Raw genomic sequence first — 27,915 nt, forward strand, 5'->3', positions numbered from 1 at the left:
GGATGAAACACAAATTTGTGCACATCTCGAGAACTAATCAACCAAATGGAACAAAATTTGGCAGGTAAATGTTTTTAATGGTAACAAATATGTACATAATAGTTTGAAACCCGACTCCCTCTTCTATAAGGGAGGGATCCCATGAAAATGAAACACAAATTTCTGCACATCTCGCGAACTAATCAACTAAATGGAACCATATTGGCAGGTGAATGTTTTTAGTGGTAACAAATATGTTCCATAATCGACCTCAGACAACATTTTGGATTGTAAGATGGCAACTTCCGGTTTCTTCCAGAAACAGCCGAAAATGGCCGATTTACACCCAATATAATAATATCCGGATCTAGAATAATACACAGGAGCTAAAATCGACTACAGATAGCATTTAAATTCTAAGATGGCGACTTCCGGTTTCTGAAAACAGCAGAAAATGACCAAATACCACCCAATATGAGTTTTTCTTTAACCAGTATGCCGTTCAAAATCAAGAAATTGTCTCCAAATGCCATTATGAAATCCAAAATGGCGACTTCCGGTGTCGGAAAAACAGCGGCAAATGACCAAATACAACCCAATATGGGTATTTCCGGAACCATAATGATGCACTGGAGCCACAAATCGACTTCAGACAACATTTTGAATTGTAAGATGGCAACTTCCGGTTTCTGGAACCAGGAAGATGCACAGAAGCTAAAAATTGATCACAGACACAATCTTGAATTTTAAGATGGTGAATTCCGGTGTCTGGCAAACAGCCGGAAATGACCAAATACCATTTAATATGAATGTTTTCGGAACCAGAATTACGCCCAGATGACAAAAACTGATTTCACAGGCAATTTTAAAGTCCAAAATGGCAACTTTCGGCTTCTGAATAACAGTCCAAAGTGACCAAATATCACCCAATATGAGTTTTTCTTTAACCAGTATCCTAAATACCATTTTGAAATCCAATATGGCGTCTACCGGTTTGTGAAAAACAGCCTCAAATAAACAAATACTATCCAATATGAGTATCTCTGGAACCAGAATGATGCAAGGAGCTAACAATTGACCTCAGGCACCATTTTGAATTGCTAAATGGCAACTTATAGGCAACAGTCGGAAATGACCGAATAATACTCAATATGGATATTGCCGTAAACGTGATGATGCATAGAAACCAAACATTGACCCTGGACACTATTTTGAATTTGAAGACGACCACTTTTAGTTTCTGGAAAACAACCAAAAGTACCTCCCAATATGGGTATTTCCGGTGTCAGATTAATGCCAGAAAGTCTGCTGATAATGACAAAATACCACCCAATATGAATATATTCAGAATTAAGGCGATGTACAGAAGCCAAAAGACGAGTATGTTGTCATTTCGATAAAACCAATCATTTCAAACGATTTGTTATTTGACTTTGATCATATCCAATGGCCGATTCGTCGTGCATTTGCAGACTTCAAACAAACCGCAAGGAATCAATGAACTTGGAACGTTCAAATAGTACGACACCATATTTAAATTATGTTGAGGCCACATATATCGATCAAAGCAGGTATATTTTTAAATAGTCTTCGAATTTCTCTTCTTTCCATAACTTTTGAGCCACATATCAAATTGTTATGAAGTTTGTTATTTGTGAGTTTGAGAGATGACTCGTTCGTATGACACTAGTTATGTTCAGATAAGTCATGTAATCTTTGAGATAATAGACTTTCGTTGTTTTATTAACAATTTAATACATAACGGTTGCTTAAGTTCGATTATAATCAAATGAAATGGGAGCGTGTAGGGCAGCCAAACTTTGAAACCACGTGTTCAATCATAATTCATCAGTTAACCCTTAACTAGCCCGCTCATCTGATAATAATAATCAAATCGGTTGTGTAGTTTCTGAGATAATGAAGTTTCGTAATTTTCAAAAGTCGGCACATTATAAATGAAGTTACAGTTCGATTACAGTAAAATTCAATAGGGTCTTCTGAGGCAGCTAGACCATTCATTTGACACTAATTTTGTGGAAATCGGGTCGGCCATCTCTGAGAAAAGTGAGTGAGTTCAAGTAGTCTTCGGAATATGTTCCTTTGCATAGCTGGATTTCACATTTTTAAACATAACAGGCAAAGTAATAGTCCGATTGCAAAAAAAATCAATAGGGTTTTATGGGGCAATTAGACCTTCCATTTGACACTGATTTTGTGAAAATCGGTCTAGCCATCTCTGAGAAATATGAGTGAGATAAAACAGTCTTCAGAACACGTTTCTTTTCATAACTTTTGAACCACAAGTTCAATCTTTATGAAATTCAAAACTTAAGGGTTTCCTAGAAAGTCCTTTCTTTTGAGATCAATTTTGAGATCAATCGGTTGTGTAGTTTCTGAGATATTGATGTTTCATGATTTTTACATTTTTAAACATAACCTCTAAACTAAAAATCCGATTACAAGAAAATTCAAAAGGGTCTTATGGGGCTACAAGACCTTCCATTTGCAATTGATTTCATGAAAATCGGTCCAGCCATCTCTGAGGAAAAGTGAGTGAGAATAAAAATCTGCACACACACACACACATACAGAAAATGCTCAGCTCGTCGAGCTGAGTCGAGTGATATATGCCATTCGGCCCTTTGGAGCACTTTTATATCTTCGGTTTTGCAAGTGATTGCTATACCTTTCTAGGAGAAAGGCAAAACTTGAATGAGAAATGCTGGGTCTGACCGCTAGGTGGATTAATTTAGGTTTTTATCACATTTTCAAAAAAGAGGTACAGTGATCAAAGTCACCCCGGTGATCAAAGTCACCCCTGTTTGCGGTACTTCATAATAAATTCTTCGCAATGCTCAGACAGTAGCTGAGAACAATCGGAATCTGGCGGATTATAGTATACTCCTAGTAAAAAACGTTTATTGTTCCATTCAATTTCTACACACATGAATTCAGTTTTATCTCGAGAAACTGTTCCACCACAGTTATGCGATTTTCGCAGTATATGGCAGTTTAAATTAGAACGTATATATACACAGATACCTCCTCCGTGCCTATTGCGATCATTCCTATACAACTTATATCCATCAATAGCTATCATTTGATCATTAAGGGGTTATATACCTTTTTAGTTTTCAAAAAAACAAAAAAAAATTTATTGCACTATCTTCAAATACAACATCTTGAGAACATTTTCACAAATTTTCATAAATATCTGAGCAGTAGGAAGAAAGTTAGAGCGATTTGCAGCGCGCCTCGCCACGGCCGCATAAGCTTAACTTGAAACTTTACACGCGATTATCTCGGTATAGTGTTTTTCGAAAAATGACTTTGCCGTGATCCTGATTGCGGGAAAACTACTGAACCGATTTCCTTCATATTTTTTTTTAAAGTTTCGTTATTAAATTTGCCGGTCCTTGAACGATCGCTTTTTGAAACATACAGTTACATTTTGCCGCAAAAAAAAAAAAATAATGCAATTTTCAGCGCTCAAAACGTGCATTTTTTGGGAAAAACGTTCCCGTTTGCACTGAAAACAAAATACTCATAAAAGCGATCGTTCAAGGACCCGCACACTTCTAAACTAATGAAATAATATGAGTTTTTTTTATTTCGGTTGACCCGATGAGTCTCTATCAGGATCACCGCAAGCCTCTGCCAAAAAATAGTGTTTCGGGGACACGGCCATTACTCCAATAATAATTGGTATATCTCAAAATCAAACGTATTTTTTTGTTGTTGATAAACTATACTTTCAGGAAAATACCACTTTGATGCAATGAAAATGGTGCTATGCACTTGAAAATAACTTCAAACTTTCCTCATTTTTCTCGACCAAAAAGGTATATAACCCCTTAATAGATTCATCCAGCCATGTTTCGCTCATACAAATTATGTCCATTTTACTATTACTTAAATTCATTTTCAATTCCTCGAACTTAGAAAATTTCCGAGCACAAAGGCTTTGCACATTAATATGACAGACATTGAAATTTTTGTTATCAAGTATCGTATTGAAAACAGCACTTGGAATTAAAGTGTTTATAGAACTATTATTGCGCAGATTATCCATTCTTAAATAGAATAGTGTTAATTACAAACAAATATTTACTACTCACAACAGCAGATGTATAGAAATTCATGTTTTAAGCCAAAGGAAAAAAAAATAACCCTTAATTCTTCTAGTAAACTTTCAAAGTAGTAGTGTTACAAATCGACGTGCGAATTACATAAGGCAATTTTTAGAACTCACTTAGTAGTAGCATTAAAACAACAGCAGTAGCAACAGAAATCATTGAGGTAGAATCTCAATCTCAGTCATTACTCCAACGGCAGCACAAGTTCCAACAGTCATCACAAATTAGAAATAGCATGAAACCAACGGCAGCAGCAGCAAAACATGTATAGCATTAGCATCGAAGTTTCTGTATGGTGAAAACTCACAAATCATCGAGATAAGATCAGCGCGTAATCGGTTTCTCCAGCAGCAGCAGCAAAAGTCGGCATTACTTTTAGGAGGGGCAACAGGAGAAACGGGATTAAAAAGATGTAGAGTAGAGGATAGAGCGTAACAAGGAAAGGTTTATTCGGCATTCGATTCATTCATTAAATTTTATTGTTCAAGTAACTTTTAGGAGAGGTTGGAAACATAGGAGAAATAAGGAAAGAATCATAGGAGTGTAATTGGGTAGGAGCAGAAGCAAAGAGGGATAAGGCATATATCATTGTTCGGTGTTTAGTGACAGTTGTCCAATACTCAAAACAGCGACAGCATCTGAAGACTCCGAAGGCTTAATATGAACAATCCCATTTCTAGTGAATACTCCTTTAATGCGGCCTTGTTTTTTCAGTTTGATAGCTTCCGAGCGAATAGATCGTGCAAGGGGCGACAAATATTCATTGATGAAAATCCGGTTGTTGTTATTAAACCCAATGTGGCAGAGTGAAAGATTACGTGTCTTTAAATATTTACGAAAGAATTCCTCTTATCTCAACGGACAACGCAAATTTACACAGTATTGGCGGAGATGCTCCAACAACTACAGCAGCGGTTTTCTACCGGGGGAGAATTCCCCCCTAGGGGGGAATTTGACCGTTGCAGGGGGGGAATCGCGAGTGGAAAAATTTTCACATGTAATGAGATTTTATGATTGACGGTGGTGCGACATTTTTTTTCAGTGTCCAATGAATTCGCTCGCGAAAAACCCATGCACCGGTTTTTGCGCAATATTTTGCTCTATAGGCATACGTCAAATAGACCTTTCTATCTGCGCTAGTATTAGTGGTCGATTTCACTAATACAAGTTTTATTTTTGGGCGCAAATAATCAACACGCTGGTGATAACAAAAATTTTCCTCATGCCCCGAACTTTTATTCAAGTTGTAGGCCGATTTTTAGTTTTATTTCATTTATGTTTCCACTAAAACACAGTTTGTTGAAACAGGTAACACGAATGAACTAGGATTCATAAGTGAAATATTTTTCGAAATTGAATATCAGCTAATTTTTTGGTTGAAAACAAATCGATTTTATAAGGATACACGACTAAGCCTGTATTGGTGAGATCTGGCTTAGAAAGCTCTATATGCTTGTTGACGATAAATCGTAACACACACCTTCACAAGTGATGCTGAAAATGCCCGTGTATTGGTGTTTAAAGTTTAAAAAGCCTTATATTTTTTAATTACTACAGTTTTTCTTTCATGGGTCCGATAGGGGGGAAAAGCTTGTGTAAATTATCAAAAGGGGGTACATGAACTGAAAAAGATTGAAAACCACTGCTCTAAACTAAAAATCCGATTAAAATGAAATTTAATAGGGTTTATGGGACAACAAGACCTTTCATTTGCAATTAATTTCATGATAATCGGTTCAGCCATCTCTGAGAGAAGTGAGTGAGAATAAAAATCAGCACATATACACACACACACATGGCAGAGCTGCATGCCACCACGGGTCGACGTTTGGCGATCGTCGAGAGCGCACAATACAGGTGCGACCACTGACAGTACAGAAGAGTCCCGGACCAGCAGCGGGAGGTCGCCTAGGGATGGTGGCTGTCGGACCAGGGACAGTCGACTTCTCGCAAAAGCCACAATCACCCGGAAGCACCTCTGACGGAGCGAATAGAGCCGCTCCCATCACCCAAAAGCACTAACCCGTCCATCGGGACTGATGCCAGTAAGGTCAAGATTATGGCAACTGGCAGCGTAGTGAACGGATATGAGCTGGATTTCGTAATGGTACCGCGTCCTGGGCCGGCACCTGCATCGAGCTCCCTTAGTAAAGTCGTGTAACAACGGCTTGAAATGGCGAGGTGGTACCCGGTGCAGGGGTCTCCGTCTCATAACCCATAACCTGGCAGGCCTTCCAGTACGTTCCGAGTCTATTGCCTGGTGGGAGTCAGGCAGGAGTTGGATCAGATGGTTGTTTCTGACTTGCGCCGATCGGTGGAGTCATAGTTGCCCATACGGCGCTATGACTGCTTACTCTAGCCATGACCTCACTGCTTCGGCATAGACCACCATGGGACCACATAGGCGACTACTCCACCATGGACAAGGATAGTGGTTGGAAGGGGGACCTAATTAACTAAGATGAATCCTTCAAAAGCGAAAAGACGGGTGCGGAGGGGTTACCAAATCCCTTCGCAGGAGGTGGCATCCGGCGGTCTCCACAGAAGAAGGCGGAGATGGATGCGGCGGAGTCTGGAGGTGGAAAAATGGCGAATCCGTCGGTGTTCACACCAGACATTTCGGTACACAGTCCCTTGCTAGTCAAGGCCGTCGAAAGTTGTAGGACACGCGGCCAAGAGTGGCGGCGCTGTCTGAACAACTCGATGCCATAATGGAGTTCGCAGCGAATAGGCGAAACATCGCTGGCGACCTGAGCAGAGCCTCCTCCTGCTTCGGAGCACCATTGATGAAGCCAGAAAGGAGCACGAACAACTCGTGGCTCGGGTGAAGGCGGCCGAACACCAAGAAACGATTGGTCGTGCTACTCCCACGGGAGAACACGCCAACCGGTTCAAGGTCCACCGCGGAAAAGGCACAGGTGGAGGCTACGGGCAACCCTTGGACTACCGTAGAGGGTAAGAAGCGTCGGGAAGGTGCGACGCGCCAAGATGGCGGAGCGGCCAGAGGACCAAAAAAGGTCAAAAAGGCGCGGAGTAGGGGTGATGCCCTCATACTCAAGACGGATGGGTCGAAGTACTCAGAAGTCTTGAAGAAGATGAGGGGGGAAACCCAGCTCAAGGATCTGGGGCGGATGTGGAGAGTATCCTCCGATCTCGCACTGGCGAGATGATACTTGAGCTCCGGAAGGACGCCAAGAACGAGGGGGCTACCTCCAAACGGTTGCGGAAAAGGTCCTAGGGAAAGAGGTGCTCCAGCTTAAATGAAATCACTGAGGGGTGTGACATTGCACAAGCTCTCAAAGCGAAGTGCGGGATGGAGGTGGCTAAGGAGTCAATACGCCTCCGCAAAGGTCCGGCGCGGACGTTCAATAGTGCCAGTTGGGACTCCATAGCGCTCGCGCTCAGGAGCATCCATGTACCGGTGTCGCTGTACAAGATTCTGGAAAATTATTTCCAGAATCGAGTACTTGTTTACGACACAGAGGAGGGTCAGAAGTGCGTCCCAATTACCGCCGGAGTTCCGCAAGGTTCTATCCTGGGCCCGGTGTTGTGGAATGTCATGTATGACGGAGTGTTAAAACTCAAGTTCCCTGTAGGGGTTGTGATCGTCGGCTTTGCAGACGACATAACGCTGGAGGTTTACGGCGAGTCTATCGAGGAGGTCGAGTTGACGGCCGCGCACTGTATACGCAAGGTCGAGGACTGGATGCGCTCCAGGAAACTGGAGCTCGCGCATCATAAGACGGAGGTCATGGTTGTGAACAACCGTAAATCGGAGCAACAGGCGGTGGTCAGAGTCGGAGACTGCACCATCACCTCGAAGCGATCCCTGAAGCTCTTGGGGGTTATGGTGGACGACAAGCTCACGTTCGGGAGTCACGTCGACTATGCCTGTAAGAGGGCCTCATCGGCTATTGCAGCACTATCTCGTATGATGTCCAATAGCTCAGCGGTTTATGGCAGCAAGCGAAGACTTCTTGCCAGCGTGGTTTCGTCCATACTTAGGTATGGTGGGCCAGTGTGGTCCAGAGCGCTAGGTACTAACAGTTACCGTGGCAAACTGGAAAGTACCTACAGGCTCATGTGCCTGAGAGTTGCGAGTGCGTATCGTACGGTGTCATACGATGCAATATGTGTCTTGTCCGGCATGATGCCTATCAGCATCGCCATCAAGGAGGACAGAGAGTGTTTCGACCAACGTGACACAAGGGGCATACGAGGTACCAGAAGGTCATTCTCGATGCTCCGTTGGCAGAGGGAATGGTCTAATTCCACAAAGGGCAGATGGACGCACCGACTCATACCGGAGATATCCGGCTGGGTCGGGAGACGACATGGCGAAGTGAACTTCCACCTGACACAAATCCTGTCAGGCCATGGTTGTTTCAGGCAATATCTGCACAGGTTCGGACACGCGGTGTCCCCCATGTGTCCCGAGTGCGTGGAGGAGGAGGAGACTGCTGAGCACGTCTTCTTCGTATGCCCCCGTTTCGTAAGAGCGCGGAGCAACATGATGGCTGTGAGCGGGCCTGGCACTACTCCGGACAATATAGTCCGGAGGATGTGCGACGACCCGGACATCTGGAACGCGGTCTGTGCGGCCGCCTCTCAGATTGTTCTGGAGCTGCAACGTGTGTGGCGGGTCAACCACCAACACGCCAGTGGTAGCTAATTACCAGTCTCCAGGTAGTTAGCTAGGAGGTTATAAGAGTAAAGAGGGTGCATCACGCACAAAAGCCACTTCCCGACGTAATACTTAACAGTCGTTCCGGGAAGACCAGGGCTGGAGACTGGAGGGGTTTTAGTGGGTCGGGACAGGGATAAGTAGGTGTCTGGGGGAGTGTAACTACCCCAGCATCTCTCCCCTAGTCTCATCCCCACACCCTGAGTTCTCTTCTCAGGTGTCTGTTTGCAGATTTCCCCGCCACCTTTAAAAAAAAAAAAAAAAAAAAAAAAAAAAAAAAGGTCCGGCGCGGAGCCAGATAGCTACCTTCCGACTACCGTCGGCGGACGCTAACCTGGCCCTGAAAGAGGGCAAGTTGAAGATCGGCTGGTCTGCATGTCCTCTGGGCATACTACAGCAACCAGACATTTGCTTCCGGTGCTTCGAGGGCGAACATAAGTCCTGGACCTGCAAGGGGCCCGATAGGAGCCAGCTGTGCAGGCGATATGGAGGTGCAGGGCATAAAGCAAACAACTGTGGGGAGTCTCCCAAGTGCAAGGTATGTTCCGGGAAACGGGACGCCAAACTCTTTATGGGAGGCCACAGGTGCCCAGCCGGTAAGCCGGCTGCGAAACCACGGGCGTGAGGTGACTCATCTAAACCTGAACCATTGCTTCACGGCTCAGCAGCTGCTACACCAAGCAGCCACTGAGTCGTTGTCGGACATTGCCATCATATCGGACCCCTATAGCATCCCTTTCGGAAACGGTAACTGGGTTGCAGATAAGTCCAGTATGGTGGCCATATGTACGACGAGCAAGTTCCCGGTTCAGGAGGTTGTCTCAACCTCAGAAGAAGAGTACTTAGTTGCTAAGGTGAACGGAGTGTTCTACTGCAGTTGCTATGCTCCACCACGTTGGTCTACCGAAAGGTTCACCCAGATGGTCGACCTCCTATCCATGGAGCTAACGGGCCTAACGCCGTTGATGGTGGCGGGCGACTTCAACGCTTGGGCTGTTGAGTGGGGAAGTCGCTTCACGAACCAGAGGGGCCAGATCCTGTTGGAGGCTTTGGCAAAGCTCAACCTAGATCTGGCCAACGTTGGGAACAAAAGTACATTTAGCAGAAATGGTGCGGAGTCGATCATCGATGTGACGTTCTACAGTCCAGGACTGAACAAGAACTGGAGGGTAGACGATGGCTGCACTTATAGCGACCACCAGCTGGTCTGTTATAGTGTAGACAACAACGAGAGGCGGCAAGCGACGGGTAGAGCCAACACTCCGACCGTTCGCGGGTGGAAGACATTGCACTTTGATGCCGAGGTATTCGAAGAGGCAATGAGATGGGAGCGCGAGGGGGGCAGTTGGCTCCGCCCGACTGCTGACCAACTACTTGCTATGCTATCGCGGGCGTGCGACGCCACCACGCCTAGGACTCTCCAACCTAGGAATGGGAAGGCACCGGTTTACTGGTGGACGGACGCTATAGCCGACCTTCGCAGTGCGTGCCTTCGTGCTAGACGGAGGATACAGCGTGCGCGAAACGAAGAAGAGAGGACAAAGCGCCGCGCAGCATTCAGTTCGGCAAGATCGATGCCAAAGAGTGCGATAAAGGCCAGCAAGAGGGCCTGCTTCGATAGACTATGTGCAAGTGCCAATACAAATCCATGGGGTGACGCCTACAGGATCATAATGGCCAAGACTAAAGGCGCGGTGGCGCCTGTAGAGCGATCACCAGCGTATCATCGCTGCTGGAGCGTATCATCGGAGGAATCTTTCCGCGCCACGAGTCCTTGGCCTCCGGAGGTCGAGTCTCACGTCTTACGTTCCAGTATTTCAGACATAGACCAGGGATGGTCGGCCAACCTGCCGAGCATCCAATCCGTGAGCGACGACAGCCGTGTCGAGGCAGGAAGGAGGCAAGGGTTACGAATGAGGAACTCATCGTGATCGCCAAATCCCTAAAGGTGAGCAAGGCACCGGGACCGGATGGTATCCTTAACCTGGTGATCAGGCTAGCGATAAAAACGGCCCCCGGGCTGTTCAGGGCACTCATGCAGAGGTGCCTGGATGACTGTCTCTTTCCGGACAGGTGGAAGCTGCAGAGACTGGTCTTATTGCCGAAGGCTGGGAAACCGCCAGGGGACCCATCGAAATATAGGCCTATGTGCCTGCTAGACACCGCGGGCAAGGTGCTTGAGAGGATCACCCTCAACAGACTGGTGAGGTACACGGAGGGTGTACACGGTCTGGCAAGTAACCAGTTCGGCTTCCGAAAGGGCAGGTCCACGCTGGATGCAATCTCTTCCGTCATCAAGATGGCGGAGGTAGCAATCCAGCGCAAGAGAAGGGGAATATGCTACTGCGCAATCGTCACACTCGACGTGAAGAATGCGTTCAATAGTGCCAGCTGAGACTCCATAGCGCTCGCGCTCAGGAGCATCCATGTACCGGTGTCGCTGTACAAGATTCTGGAAAATTATTTCCAGGATCGAGTACTTGTTTACGACACGGAGGAGGGTCAGAAGTGCGTCCCAATTACCGCAGGATTTCCGCAAGGTTCTATCCTGGGTCCGGTGTTGTGGAATGTCATGTATGACGTTGAGTGTATGAGTGTTGAAACTCAAGTTCCCTGTAGGGGTTGTGATCGTCGGCTTTGCAGAAGACATAACGCTGGAGGTTTACGGCGAGTCTATCGAGGAGGTCGAGTTGACGGGCGCGCGCTGTATACGCAAGGTCGAGGACTGGATGCGCTCCAGGAAACTGGAGCTCGCGCATCATAAGACGGAGCTCACGGTCGTGATCAACCGTAAATCGGAGCAACAGGCGGTGGTCAGAGTCGGAGACTGCACCATCACCTCGAAGCGATCCCTGAAGCTCCTGGGGGTTATGGTGGACGACAAGCTCACATTCGGGAGTCACGTCGACTATGCCTGTAAGAGGGCCTCATCGGCTATTGCAGCACTATCTCGTATGATGTCCAATAGCTCAGCGGTACATGGCAGCAAGCGAAGACTTCTTGTCCGCGTGGTTTCCTCTATACTTAGGTATGGTGGGCCAGTGTAGTCCAGAGCGCTAGGTACTAACAGTTACCGTGGTAAACTGAAAAGTACCTACATGCTCATGTGCCTGAGAGTTGCGAGTGCGTATCGTACGGTGTCATACGATGCAATCTGTGACTGGTCCGGCATGATGCCTATCAGCATCGCCATCAAGGAGGACATAGAGTGTTTCGACCAACGTGACACAAGGAGCATACGAGGTACCAGAAGGTCATTCTCGATGCTCCACTGCCAGCGGGAATGGTCCAACTCCAAAAAGGGCAGATGGACGCACCGACTCATACCGGAGATATCAGGCTGGGTCGAGAAACGACATGGTGAAGTGAACTTCTACCTGACACAAATCCTGCCAGGCCATGATTGTTTCAGGCAATATCTGCTTGGGGGAGTGTAACTACCCTAGCATCTCTCCCCTAGTCTCATCCCCACACCCTGAGTTCTCTTCTTAGGTGTCTGTTTGCAGATTTCCCCGCCAACTTTAAAAAAAAAACAGAAAATGCTCAGCTCGTCGAGCTGAGTCGAGTGATATATGCCATTCGGCCCTTTGGAGCACTTTTATATCTTCGGTTTTGCAAGTGATTGCTATACCTTTCTAGGAGAAAGGCAAAAAACTACTTAGCTTCTGCAGCCGCTCTCCTTCAGAATCAGGGCATGGGCGATGCCAATCTCCTTTTACTTCTTCCTACCAGCAGGGTTGGTTGTCCGATCGTTCGAAGCTACAGCCGTTACAGCCACACAGCAGCACCAATACGGCCAAACAGCAGTGCGCCAGGCACTGAATCACCTCAAGGAGCGACACAACGCACAGTCAGTTGGCGTCCGGTAGCAAAAGGCGATGATGCGTTCCTTTGTCTTCAATAGACGACGGCATCGAGCAGCAGAGCACACGCAACACAATGCACGGTGACCTTGTAGGCAGATTACTGTTCGGCACTATCGAGATCGAGATAAAATTGCGAATGAACACGACGAGAGCACAACTCGGAATGAAAGGTGATAATGATGTGTACACACAGAAGTCTTCCGTACAGTTTGTAAATAAGGGGTCCAGATATGAATTTTGTTGATTTTTTACATGGTTTATTTGGTGTAGACCAAATAGTGAAATTTTGTCGAAGAGACATAGTAATTTTTCGTCTTCGATTCTTCCTCAATGTCTGCGATGAAGTCAGCATTTCTTTGATTAAAGTCACCATATATGTGTAGCTTCGCTTCTGGTTTCATACTTGATGTAATAGTTTCGACGATTTGAAAAAATAATTCAAAAGATTGTTTATGAGCATGTTCCTTTGGGAAGTACACAAAAGAAATTTTTTTTGTTTCTATAAGTGCTTTAGGGCACATATGCTCGAATTCTTTGTGCTTGGTTGTTTTAATTTCTTTCGAAGAAAGTTCTACATCAATGGCTCTGAGGACTCCACCTCCAAACTTTCTTTAAGATGTATGTAAGTTACGGTCGTGCCGGAATACATTGATATTATTTCCTAAATTTTTTTCGCTCCTGACGCTTTCGTCCCAGCTAGTTTTAGTTCCTAGAATTACTTTTAAGGTGGATGATCAAATTCAAATCAAATTCCTCAAGGGATGTGTGCAAACGAGTAGTGCTTCTGTGTCGTGGGATCGAATCGACGTTTTACGCTTGCTTTTAACGAATTTGTGTACTAGTTACCCGCTACCGTGACCTTTTGCTGCAGTATATATCATAACCAATGAAAATCAAGTAGAGTTTATTCAAATATTCTCGATACGACGCAAAACAAATTTGTGGTTTTTATTCTGCTGTTCGCCATACAACTTGAAACACCCTTCAGTAGAACTTTGCTGCATCGATTGTACTCGTGCTTTAGTGCCAATTGTCAGTACATCACTCCATCCACAATGAATCTGAATCAAAACAAACCGCTAACAAGATCCACATCTATATCTTCTGCATTGAACGTTGATGGTAATGTGAGCAAGCGTATACGAGAAGATGATAGTTCTGGTAGAGTTTTGTCATTAAATGATTTATGGATAAAGATTGAGAATATGTTCACTCAATCTAATTAACGGCTAGAAGCAAAAATTGATGAGTGCAAAACAGACTTGGAACAACAAATTGCTGGTGTCAAAAAACTATTGGCTGACATAAAAAGTGAGTGTGCGGCTGATACAAATAAGCTTTCTGATGCAGTTCCCAAGCAGCACTTGCAACATGTTTTCAAATGAGACTACTCAATATTTGTTGTTTTATAACGTTTTTAACGGTGCAAGAAACTTTTTCGGTTACTCTGAAGAAATATAAAAGAATTGAGCAACATTTTGTTATTTACGTGTATCATTCTCGTAACTGAAAACTAGAAATTGCTCAATAATTTTCTGCAATCTAATTCCAACTGCATATTTCATGCTGCTTTTAAATAACGATAATGTCACATGATGTTGCTTATTGTTGTTTCACAAACGTTGCAAACTAGTGATGAAAATGTATAGCAACATCTTGTTGAACCATATTTTTGCTAAAATTACCACACAGTAAACAGCCATCTCTAATATAAACGAATGATAAATGATTATTGTTGGAAATATGGTTTTGTTATTCCATATTCCGCATGATTAACACTGCAAATCCACTGAGCAAGGTTTTCTGAACTATCGTTTCCCAAAACATTGTTTATAATTTGGCGAGTTTGAATAATAAAATTTATTTTACAACACTTTCTAAAAGGCGCGTGAATAATTACGAAGTAAAAACATTTTTTGCACGGTAAATTTTGAATCGCAGGTAAAATAACATACTTATCAGAAGCGTAAGTAGTGAAAAAGTTCGATATATTTGAGGTTTTTATGATGTATGTAGTTATATCAAATTTCGCGACACCATCACCGAAGAGTAATGACAGTAAAGGTAAACAAACTCAACTTTATTTTTCCTCTCTTTTCTTCCTATACTGCAGCGGCTATCGATGCAGATGATGGTTCACATAGCACTGTTATTTGCATATAGGCTCCACCTCCTGCGCTTTTTTGGTTATTTACAAGTTGAATAAAAGTAACGGATGCGATTTATTACAATCTTGAAATGCTGCATTGAGAGTTGCATTTGCTTCATTGCAACAATGCGTGCTGCTTGGGTTGGTGAATACGAAAGGAACTAGCTGCTACTGCTGAACAGGTTGGACATGCGGAGAAGTCCAGTGAGCTGATCCTTTCTGGCATTCCTATTCAACATAATGAGAACCGATAACATTGCTGCTGCTGATGGAATTGATGAAAACGACCGTCCGGTGATTGGGTTGAAACGGTTAGCTAAGCTGCCTGTAGTTCAGTGGTTTTCAACCTTTTTCAGTTCATGCACCCCCTTTTGATAATTTACACAAGCTTTTCCCCCCTATCGGACCCATGAAAGAAAAACTGTAGTAATTAAAAAATATAAGGCTTTTTAAACTTTAATTTTAAACAGGTTTCAAGCAGGAGCAGGAAAACACCAATACACGGGCATTTTCAGCACCACTTGTGAAGGTGTGTGTTACGATTTATCGTCAACAAGCATATAGAGCTTTCTAAGCCAGATTTCACCAATACAGGCTTAGTCGTGTATCCTTATAAAATCGATTTGTTTTCAACCAAAAAATTAGCTGATATTCAATTTCGAAAAATATTTCACTTATGAATCCTAGTTCATTCGTGTTACCTGTTTCAACAAACTGTGTTTTAGTGGAAACATAAATGAAATAAAACTAAAAATCGGCCTACAACTTGAATAAAAGTTCGGGGCATGAGGAAATTTTTTGTTATCACCAGCGTGTTGATTATTTGCGCCCAAAAATAAAACTTGTATTAGTGAAATCGACCACTAATACTAGCGCAGATAGAAAGGTCTATTTGACGTATGCCTATAGAGCAAAATATTGCGCAAAACCGGTGCATGGGTTTTTCGCGAGCGAATTCATTGGACACTGAAAAAAAATGTCGCACCACCGTTGATCATAAAATCGCATTACATGTGAAAATTTTTCCACTCGCGATTCCCCCCCTGCAACGGTCAAATTCCCCCCTAGGGGGGAATTCCCCCCCCCCCCCCCCCCCGGTTGAAAACAGCTGTTTTAGACTGTTTCCTTTATGTTGCCATTAAGCGATTCAAAATGGTGCCAGAGGTCAATTGTTAGCTCCTTGCATCAATTTGGTACCAGAGATACTCATATTGAATGGTATTTGGTTATTTTAGGCTGTTTTTCACAAACCGGAAATCGCCATCTTGGATTTCAAAATGTTATTTAAGATAATTCCTGGCCTCTGGGCGTCATTCTGGTTGAAGAAACACTCATATTGGGTGTAATTCGTTCATTTTCGGCTGTTTCCCAGGAACCGGAAGTTGCCAACCTAGAAACCAATATGAGCTCTGTCGTCGATTTCAGCTGCTGTGTAACATTCTAGATCCGGAGATACTCATGTTAGACGGAAATCGGCCATTTTTGGCTGTTTTCCAGAAACCACAATTTGCCATCCTACAATTCCTAATGGTTTCTGAAGTAGATTTGGGGCTCTAGTGTATCATTACGAAACAATATTTCAACTCAACGCGCAATTTAAATCGATAGAAAACATTCATTGTAATAATCCGGCAAGTGAAGAAATTATTAATCAATTATGTATAAACTCTTTTTTTTGCTCCCACTAGTATAAATAGCATATAGCATGTAAGTTAGTTTTAAACATATGTAGTCTACTTTTGTTTGACGAAATAAATAAATAAAATAGATTCCGGAAATACTAATATTGGGTGGTATTTGTTCGTTTGCCGCTGTTTTTCCGAAACCGGCAGTTGCCATCTTACAATCCAAAATGTTGCTTGTGGTCGATTATGGAACATATTTGTTCCACTAAAAATATTCACCTGCCAAATATGGTTCCATTTAGTTGATTAGTTCGCGAGATGAGCAGAAATTTGTGCAGAGACATGTGCTTCCAGAGGAGAGAGGGGCGTCGAACCATTATGGACATATTTGTTACCCTTTAAAACATCCACATGCCACATTCAGTTTTATTTGCTTGGTTTGTTCTTGAGTTTTGCAGATATTTATGTTTCATTAGTAATGGACCCCTCCTTTCCAGAAGAAGGAGGGGTCTTAAACTATCATAGGAACCTTTATCGGCACTAGAAACCCCTACATAAAAATTTTCACGTTGATCGGTTCGGTAGTTTCCGAGCCTATATGGATCAGACAGACAGACAGCCTGGACTACATTTTTGCCTTCTCCTAGAAAGGTATAGCAATCACTTACAAAACCGAAAGTGTAAAAGTGCTCCAAAGTGCCGAATGGCATATATCACTCGACTCAGCTCGATGAGCTGAGCATTTTCTGTGTGTGTGTGTGTGTGTGTGTGTGTGTGTGTGTGTGTGTGTGTGTGTGTGTGTGTGTGTATGTGCAGATTTTCATTCTCATTCACTTTTCTCAGAGATGGCTGGACCGATTCTCATGAAATTAATTGCAAATGTATGGTCTTGTTGTCCCATAAGACCCTATTAAATTTCATTGTAATCGGTTTTCTAGTTTAGAGGTTTTTTATCAAAATTTAAAAATCATGAAAAATCATTATCTCAAAAACTACAAAACCGATATGAACAAAATTGGTTTCAAATGAACGGACTATCTGAAAAACCCTTGACTTTCGAATTTTACGAAGATTGAACTTGTGGTTCAAAAGTTATAAAAAGAAACATGTTCTGAAGACTGTTTAATCTCACTCATGTTTCTCAGAGATGGCTAAACCATCATAAAATCAGTGTCAAATGGAAGGTTTAGTTGCCCCATGAGACCCTATTGATATGTTTTGCAATCGGACTATTACTTTGCCTGTTTTGTTTAAAAATGTGGAATCCAGCTTTGAAAAGGAACATATTCCGAAGACTACTTGGACTTACTCACTTTTCTCAGAGATGGCTGACCCGATTTCCACAAAATTAGTGTCAAATGAAAGGTCTAGCTGCCTCATAACACCCTATTGAATTTTACTGTAATCGAACTGTAACTCCGTCTGTAGTGTACCGAAATGTGAAAATCACGAAACTTCATTATCTCAGAAACTACACAACCGATTTGAACAATATTATTATCAGATGAGCGGGCTAGTTAAGGGTTAAGTGATGAATTATGATTGAACACGTGGTTTCAAAATTTGGCTGCCCTATACGTTCCCATTTCATTTGATTATAATCGAATTTAAGCAACCGTTATGTTGTTTATAAAACAGTGAAGGTCTATTATCTCAAAACTAACATGATATATTTGAACATAACTAGTGTCACACGAACGAATCATCTCTCAAACTCACAAATAACAAACTTTATAACAATATGATATGTGGCTCAAAAGTTATGGAAAGAAATAAAATTCAAAGGCCACCCTAATGAAGTAATAAAAAAAAAGAAAACTATACCTGCTTTTATCGATATATGTGGCCTCAACATAATTCAAATGTGATATCGTACTATTTGAACGTTCCAAATTCATTGATTCCTTGCGATGTGTTTAAAAGCTGCAAATGCACGACGAATCGGCCATAGGATATGATCAAAGTCAAATAACAAATCGTTTAAAATGATTGGCTTTATCGAAATGACAACATCCTCGACTTTTGGCTTCTGCACATCGTCTTAATTCTGAATATATTCATATTTGGTGGTATTCGGTCATTTTCAGCCGATTTTCTGGCATCCATATTGGGAGGTATTTAGTTATTTTGGTTGTTTTCCAGAAACTAAAAGTGGTCGTCTTTAAATTCAAAACGGTGTCCAGGGTCAATGTTTGGTTTCTATGCATCAAAATGCTTCAAAATTGCCTGTGAAGTCAACTTCTGTCATATGAGCGTAATTTTGGTTCCGAAAACATTCATATTCAATGGTATTTGGTCATTTCCGGCTGTTTGCCAGACACCGGAAGTCACCATCTTGAAATTCAAGATTGTGTCTGTGATTAATTTTTAGCTTCTCTTCATCTTTCTGGTTCCGGAGATACTCATATATAATGGGAATAGTCCATTTCAGGCCATTTTCAGAAACCGGAAGTTTCCATCTTAAAATTGTTGTTTGAAGTCGATTTTGGCTCCAGTCCATCATTACGGTTCCGGAAATACCCATATTGAGTGATATTTGGTCGTTTGCCGCTGTTTTTCCGAAACCGGAAGTCGCCGTTCTGGATTTTATAATGGCATTTGAAGACAATGTCGATCGATTTTAGCTACTGTGTATCATTCTAGATCCTGAAATTATTATATTGGGTGGAAATCGGCCATTTTTGGCTATTTTCTAGAGACGGGAAGTTGCCATCTTACAATCCAAAATGTTGCCTGAGGTCGATTATGGAACAAATTTGTTCCTACTAAAAACATTCACCTGCCAAATATGGTTCCGGGGTGCTCCGCAGCCGCAAGGTTACAACGTCCGCCTTGGTAAGCGGGTGGTCGTGGGTTCGAATCTTAGTAGAATCAGGCCATTTGGTTGCCAAAGGACTTAAGCATGGGTTTATTCTCAGGCTTCCCAACAAGTACCTTTCCTTCAATCTGAATTCTACAGTACCTCTGTTGACACTCCTTCTAACAAAAATAAGTCCCTTTTATAATAATACTGGTGTGAGTAACGTATGAAAGTTCTCTCCAGGGAATTATAATTGGGCGATATTGTTAGTAGGGACAGAGGCTCGGTATAGTAGAGTAGTAATCTTGAAACGGTAAGGTAAAACTTACACACAAGCACGGATATGAATGATAAGCGTATCACTTAGTTCAATAGTGATACTGCCAATAATATGAAGTGCGGAGTACAGAAAACACTTGGGCAATATCACAATAGATCTAATCTCTGGTCGCAGTGATGAGCCCACACAGGAAAAAAATGGTTCCATTTAGTTGGTTAGCTCTCGAGTTGTGCAGAAATTTGTGTTTCATTTCCATTTCCAGAGAAAGGAGGGGCGTCCAACTATTATGGACATATTTGTTACCCCTTTAAACATCCACACGCCAAATTCGGTTTCATTTGCTTGGTTTGTTCTTGAGTTGTGCAGAAATTTATGTTTAATTTGTATAGGACCCCTCCCTTCCAGAAGAGGGAGGGGTCTCAAACTATCATAGGAACTTTTATCGGCACCAAAAACCCCTACAAACAAATTTTCACGTCGATCGGTTCGGTAGTTTTCGAACCTATATGCATCAGACAGACAGACAGACCGGACTGCATTTATATATATATATATATATATATATATATATATATATATATATATATATATATATATATATATATATTTTTTTTTTTTTTTTTTTTTTTTTTTTTTTTTTTTTTGTTTCAGGTGAAGGGGAAATTTGCATCCAAACCCCTGAGGTGACCAACCTCAGGGAGTGTGGGGTTGGTTTGAATCAGTGACCGGACCCACTAAAACCCCTTCAGTCTCCAGCCCATAATACTCCCCGGGACCACCGCTAGGTATTGCTTCGGGGAGCGGCTTTTGTGCTCTGTGCACCCTCTTGGTTCTTTAGGTCTTTTTGCTAACTTAGCTAACTAACCTGGAGACTGGCCGTTAGCTAACACTGGCGTGTCGGTGGTCAACCTGTCGCCTGTTTTGCAATTCTAAAACTATTTGAGAGGCGGCTGTACAAACCGCCCTCCAAATGTTTGGGTCTTTACACATCCTCCGAACTAGGTTGTCCGGAGTGGTGTCTGGCCCGCTCACTACCATCATGTCGCTCCGCGCATGCACAAAACGAGGGCACACGAAGAAGACATGCTCAGCAGTCTCTTCCGCATCCGCGCACTCGGGACACATGGGGGACCCCGCATGCCCGAATCTGTGTAGATACTGCCTAAAGCAACCATGGCCTGACAGAATCTGTGTCAGATGGAAGTTCACTTCTCCATGGCGCCTCCCGACCCATCCGGATACATCCGGAATAAGTCGATGCGTCCATCTACCCTTCGCGGAATTGGACCACTCCTGCTGCCATCTGATCATCGAGAATGATCTTCTGGTACCTCGTATGCCCCTTGTGTCACGTTGATCGAAGCATTCTACGTCCTCCTTAATGGCTATGCTGATAGGCAACATGCCGGACAGGACGCAGATTGCGTCGTATGACACAGTTCGATACGCGCTCGCAACCCTCAGGCACATGAGCCTGTAGGTACTTTCCAACTTACTCCGATGTTTACTAGTACCTAGTGCTTTGGACCACACTGGCCCGCCGTATCTCAGTATGGACGAAGTCACGCTAGCTAGAAGTTTCCGCTTGCTGCCGTACACTGCTGAGCTATTGGACATCATGCGAGATAATGCTGCAATAGCCATTGAAGCCCTCTTGCAGGCATATTCGACATGGCTCCCGAAGGCGAGCTTGTCATCGATCATCACCCCCAGCAGCTTCAGGGAGCGCTTAGAGGCGATGGTGCAATTCCCGACACTGATCAACGCCTGTTGCTTCGACTTGCGGTTATTGACAACTGAAATCTCCGTCTTATGATGCGCCAGCTCCAGTTTTTTGGAGCGCATCCAGTCCTCGACGACGCTTATAGAGTGCGAAGCCGTCAACTCAACCTCCTCGATCGACTCGCCGTAGACCTCAAGTGTGATGTCGTCCGCAAATCCAACGATCACAACCCCTTGGGGGAGCTTTTGTTTCAGCACTTCATCGTACATGATATTCCACAGTACCGGGCCCAGGATGGAACCTTGTGGAACCCCTGCGGTAATTGGGACACATTTTTTACCCTCGTCTGTGCTGTAAACTAGCACACGATTCTGGAAATAATTTTCCAGAATCCTGTACAAAGACACCGGAATGTCTAGTTTCCGAAGCGAGTGGGCTATGGAATCCCAGCTAACACTATTGAACGCATTTTTCACGTCCAACGTGACGATTGCGCAATAGCGAATGCCCCATCTTTTACGCTGGAGTGCTACCTCTGCTGTTTTGGTGACGGACAGAATAGCATCCACCGTAGACTTGCCTTTTCGGAAGCCGAACTGGTTACTCGACAGACCGTTTGCACATTCGGTGTACCTAACCAGTCTATTGAGAATAACCTTCTCGAGCACCTTACCCGCCGTATCGAGCAGACATATCGGTCTGTATGCCGACGGGTCACCAGGTGGTTTCCCTGTCTTCGGCAATAAGACCAGCTTCTGTCGCTTCCATCTCTCTGGGAATGTACAGTCATCCAGGCACTTCTGCATGACTTCCCGAAATAGTCTGGGGGCCTCTTTGATGGCCTTCTTCACAGCCAGATTCGGAATCCCATCCAATCCCGGTGCCTTGCTCACCTTCAGGGAGTTGGCGATCGCGATGAGTTCCTCATTCGTAACCGTTTCCGCCTCCTCTGCCTCGGCACGGCTAACGCCGTCACTCATATATTGGGTGTTCGGCAGGTTGGCCAACCACCTCTGGTCTGAGTTTGAGATACTGGAACGTCGGTGAAGTGACTCGCCAGCCGGAGGCCAAGGATTTGGCTCGTGGCGTGGAAAGAGTCCCTCTATGATCCGCTCAAGCATCGCTGGTGATTTTTCTGCGGGCGCCATCGCACCCTTAGTCTTGGCCATCACCATCCTATAGGCGTTACCCCACGGGTTAGTGTTGGCACTAGCGCACAGTCTTTCGAAGCACGCACGTTTACTAGCTTTTATTGCTCTCTTTAGCGCCGCTCTTGCGGAACTGAATTCCCCTCGACGATCTTCCCTTTCTTCGTCGGTTCGCGCACGTTGAATCCTTCTTCTCGCTTGAAGACACGCTCTGCGGAGGTCCGCTATCGCGTCGGTCCACCAGTAGACTGGTGGCCTTCCATGCCTAGGCTGGCGGTTCCTAGGCATAGTGGCGTCGCACGCCCGCGAAAGTATGGCAACAAGTTGATCAGCGCTCGGGTTACGAATTCTGCTTGCCTCGTGTTCTAGTCTAATTGCTTCCGCAAATACCTCTTCGTTGAAGTGTGATGTCCTCCACCCGCGAGGAGCTGGAGTGTTAATTCTACTCGCCACATGCGGTCTCGTTTTACAGTCTACGCTATAACAGACCGCCAGATGGTCGCTATGAGTGTAGCCATCGTCTACCCTCCAGTTCGTGATCAATCCTGGACTACAGAATGTCACATCGATGATCGACTCCGCGCCGTTTCTACTGAAGGTGCTCTTCAAGCCGACGTTGGCCAGATCTATGTTGAGCTTCGCCAAAGCCTCCAACAAGATCCGGCCTCTCTGGTTTGTGCGTCGACTTCCCCACTCAGTTGCCCATGCGTTGAAGTCGCCCGCCACTACCAACGGTGATAGACCGATCAGCTCCCCGGTGGCTCGGTCGATCATCCTTGCGAACTGCTCGGTAGACCAACGAGGCGGAGCATAGCAGCTGCAGTAGTACACTCCGTTCACCTTGGCAACCGCGTATCCTTCGTTTGAAGTTGACACTATCTCTTGAACCGGGAACCTGCTCGTCGTCCATATTGCCGCCATACCGGACCCGTCCGAAATCCAGTTACCGTTTCCGGAAGGAATTCGGTAGGGGTCCGAGATTATGGCGATGTCCGACAACGACTCAGTGACTGCTTGGTATAGCAGTTGCTGAGCCGCGAAGCAGTGGTTCAAATTTAGCTGTGTCACTCTCACGCCCGTGGCTTGCTAGTCGGCTTACCGGCCGTGCACCTCGGGCCTCCCATTATGTGCTTTGCGTCACGCTTCCCGGCGCACGCCAAGCACTTCGGGGGCTCTCCGCAGTCTTTGCTTTTGTGGCCTGCAGCACCACACCGCCTGCATAGGGAGCTCCTGTCAGGCCCCTTGCAGCTAAAGGACTTGTGTCCTTGCTCGAAGCATCGAAAGCAGACCTCCGGCGGCTGGTAGATGCTGAGTGGGCACATTGACCAGCCCACTTTGAGCCTCGCTACCTTTAGCGCCTGGTTTGCGTCTACTGACGAAAGCCTGACAGTGGCGGTCTGGGTTCCTACTGGGCCTTTGCGCAGTCGAACTGCCTCTGGTGCCACAACCACTTCGCACTGCTCCTTGAGGGCATCCACGACTTCGCCTGCCTCGGTGACTTCGTCCAGGTATTTAAGTTGTAGGGTTACCTGCGACGTGAGTGCCCGAACCTGCACTCTATCTCCAAGCGCCTCTTGGGCCAATGCCCGATAGGCTGGGCCCTTGTTTCTGGCTTCTTTGCGGAGCTCAACGATCATTTCTCCCTTGCGGGATCGGCGGATGCTACGCACATCTGCCCCCAGATCTTTGAGCTTCGCATCGCCTCTCATTGCCTTAAGGACTTCCGAGTACTTTGACTCTTCTGTCTTAAGGATGAGTGCGTCGCCCTTATTTTTAACTTTCTTCGTCGCAGGATTTGTAACCGGGTGCGGTTTTTTGGCCACCACTTTTTGGTTCCTACTCCTTCCCGGAACCGTTACCCACGGGTTACCGGGAGCCTTCTGCTCCTTGGCTGCCACCGTGGGCGTTGCTTGCGCCGCTCCTACACCGGTCTGAGGGCTGTTTGCGATTAAACGCTTCTTGGTGCCCCCGGGGGCCGTCTCTCCCGGGGACTGTCGCGTTCGTTTGGCAGCTGGCCCTGCCGCGCAAACCGCCGCAAACGTGCTAGCGTCCGTTTGGACCGACTTCGTCGCCAGCTCGGTCACCTTCGTCTCCTCTTTCTCCGCAGCCGCAGCTTTCATTTCGAGCTCGGCGTGCTCCTTTTTCGCAGCATCGACGGAGGACCGAAGCATGTAGAGGGCCTGCTTCAAGTACTTCGTTGTATTGCTGCGACTTTTCGCAAACTCGATTATAGCATCGAGCTGCTCAGACAGGGCCACTACCCTCGGTAGCGTGTCCCGCTGTCTTCCGACCGCCTTTAATAGCTGTGGACCAGCCACCGCGATGTCTTGCGTAGATCCGGTAGGCGTACTGCCTTTACCGTCTTCGCAGGCGACCTTCACTGCATCCGTCTCCACTTTTCTAGGCGGAGACCGCTGGATGCCACCTCGCGCAAATGGGTTTTCCAACCCATCTGCCCCCATCTCCAGAGTTTTGTTTTTCTGCATTCTTGTTTATTGGGTCCCCCTACCAGCCGCTATCCTTATCCATAATGGAGTAGTCGCCTAAATGGTCCCAAGGTAGTCTATGCCGGAGCAGTGAGGCCATGGCTAGGGGCGGCTGCCATAGCGCCTTATGGGCAACTATGACACCCCCGACCGGCGCAAGTCAGGAAAAGACATCTGATCCTACTCCTGCCTGGTTCCCACCAGGCAATGGACTCGGAACGTACTGGAAGGCCTGCCAGGTTTTACGGGACGGAGACCCCTGCACCGGTTGTAATCTCGCCGTTTCAAGCCGTTATCACACGACATTACTAAGGGAGCTCGGCGCAGGTGCCAGCCCAAAATCATGGTACGAAAACGAAATCCGACTCGTATCCTATAGTGATGCGACCAGTTGCCGTAATTGGGAACATTACTGGCATCAGTCCCAATGGGCGGTATAGTGCATTTGGGTGGTGGGAGCGGCACTACTCGCTCCGTCGGAGCTGCTTCCGGCCAGTGTGGCTTTTGCGAGAATTCAGCGGCCCAGTGCCTGAATCTCGCCACGACCTAGGCCAGCTCCCGCTGATGGTCCGGGACTGCTTGCTAGCAGTGAGCACTTCCGTGGCCTTCGGTGATCGCCAATTACCGACCCGTGGTGGCATACAGCTCTGCCATGTATATATATATATATATATTTATATATATATATGTATATATATATATATATATATATATATATATATATATATATATATATATATATATATATATATATATATATATATATATATATATATATATATATATATATATATATATATATATATATATATATATATATATATATATATATATATATATATATATATATATATATATATATATATATATATATATATATATATATATATATATATATATATATATATATATATATATATATATATATTACAACATCAATAGTTTAGAACCTAAAGTGAATATAGGGGAAAGTAGGTAAAGACGGACACCCTAAGGTTTAATCTAAATAATTACTTAGGTATTGCTATTCAGATCGCAGTAGTCATACAAATTGAAACTTAAGGTCATTTGTTTTCATAATCATTTTTGGTATAAGTGAACTTCCTCCAAGTTTTATGTGTTTTGGGACTTCAAAATTAGGACTACAAAATTGCTGTTTTTTGACATGGTTGGGAAAGACGGACACTTGGGGTGGGTAAGATGGACACTACGAAGGTAAAGGTGGACACTCACAAAAAAGATGTAGTACGTTAAGTATTCTTTTGATTTATGTGTTAAGTGATGGCCATACATTACTCTACGTTATTGGAGTCCATCTATACATCACGTGAACAGTTTGAGAGGATGGGTTTCGATGAAGGCAAAAATTTTCCGCCTATATGGCCTGTTCTAACTGCTAAGTGATTAATATCTGCTGGTTTCTCTCGCGGGTGTTCTTTGTGAACATCTGTAGTACACAACAGATGCTACATGTGAAAATTCTTGGAAAATCCGTGTGTCCATCTTTCCCTACCTTAGTGTGTCCGTCTTGCCCGACCTGGTTGTAAATTTTTAAAACGATCGTAGCTCTTCATCGGAACATCGAAAATCTGCTGGATTTTCACTAGAAAACCAAGGAAAGACTAATTAATCACTTTACTATTGTGAACAAATAAAAAAACACGTAAGTTTCACGAGTTTTTCACTATTTTCCGTGGAATAAAAATTACATCAAATTGCGCGTTCACGAAAATATTCTTTGTTTTACTTAAAAATTTGACAGTTTGCTTGCTGAAAACCGATAATGCAACTCAAAAGCATTAACACACTATAAAGAAGGTATTCGCATCACTCAACTATCATAATACATTCTAGTTTGTGAAATATTAAAAGTGTCCATCTTACCCGCAGTGTCCGTCTTTACCTACTTTCCCCTACATTTATTAGATTAGAGCGTTCATGTTAATCTATTTAAACAAATAAAAGTTTGAATGAGAAAGGCTGGGTCTGACCGCTAGGTGGATTAATTTAGGTTTTTTCTTGTTTTTTTTTTTCTACAATATTATTTGCTGATTGGCATTTTGCGTGTTTGGCTCACGCGTTCAACATGTACGACGAACGCCGGGATGAAAACCCGCTCGTTCCACCGCCTAGCCCTCCCGGATACAAAGCTCCAAGGCTTAAAAATGGAGCCCCGCTGAAAGCTACCCATCGTCTAAAGCAGTATCCGGAGGGCAAAGCTGTTATTTTCCCGGCCGAAAGTAAAAGCATTGAACACAGTGCAAATTTGTAGAGATCTGGCATGGTTTTCAGCCGTGACTGAAATAAAAAAAAATACGCCCGAATAAACTGCGTGTTTTGGTGTCCGACTTCAAGCAAGCAAACGAAAACATACACCCCATCAGACTCTTTTCGCGTGACTTTCGCCGAGTCTGCTCTGCCGAGCTATGTGCTGGTGGACAAGGTGCGCCAACCCGTGCGCTTGCTTGTACCGCGTGATTGGAATCACACCACTCGAACAGCGCCGCAAAGAAATAATTACCAAAATGACACACAATATTTTGACAGGCCGTTATAATTGTCCAGCTATCTTGGCTTTGCCCTCTGCGACCTCGACGAGACCAGCGTTTATTGCATACAAATGCGCATCGCACAAACTACGGCCCGAACGAACCTATCCGCCAAAAGGCTCTGCTCTTCAATCGATACTTTGAAAATTTTAATTTTTAGTAACTTATTGTGTATTGTGAATTGTTCATTGATGTATTTTATTGTATGATATATGTTATTCTGCACTTGTATTCCTAAAAGATGCAGGGTTTTTATGCCGGCTCGAAAGTTTCCTTCACAGCCTTTCGAGGCGGCTTTTCCCAGCCACATACAGTCGAATCCCTCTATTACGACAGTTTATATACTTATGTAAGTTCTTTCCTTCTAAGGTTTTTAAAAAACACTTGGATTCTCAAGGCATTGATTTTTACTAAGTATTTTAAACTACTTACGTCCTAAGACGAGAACAACCTCTACACACTTCAAACGTTTCACTGGAACTAAAGCTCC

At 44.4% G+C, this 27,915-nt stretch overlaps 1 protein-coding gene across 1 annotated transcript in view; it reads left to right on the forward strand.

Annotated features, from left to right (window-relative positions):
* LOC129720825 (muscle calcium channel subunit alpha-1) overlaps positions 1–27,915 on the forward strand; it is a 1,271,065-nt gene that overhangs the window by 1,181,744 nt on the left and 61,406 nt on the right. The gene's annotated exons all lie outside the window — the stretch shown is intronic.

Source organism: Wyeomyia smithii, chromosome 2, assembly GCF_029784165.1.
Source record: "Wyeomyia smithii strain HCP4-BCI-WySm-NY-G18 chromosome 2, ASM2978416v1, whole genome shotgun sequence".
In the NCBI taxonomy this organism is placed as follows: Eukaryota; Metazoa; Arthropoda; class Insecta; order Diptera; family Culicidae; genus Wyeomyia; species Wyeomyia smithii.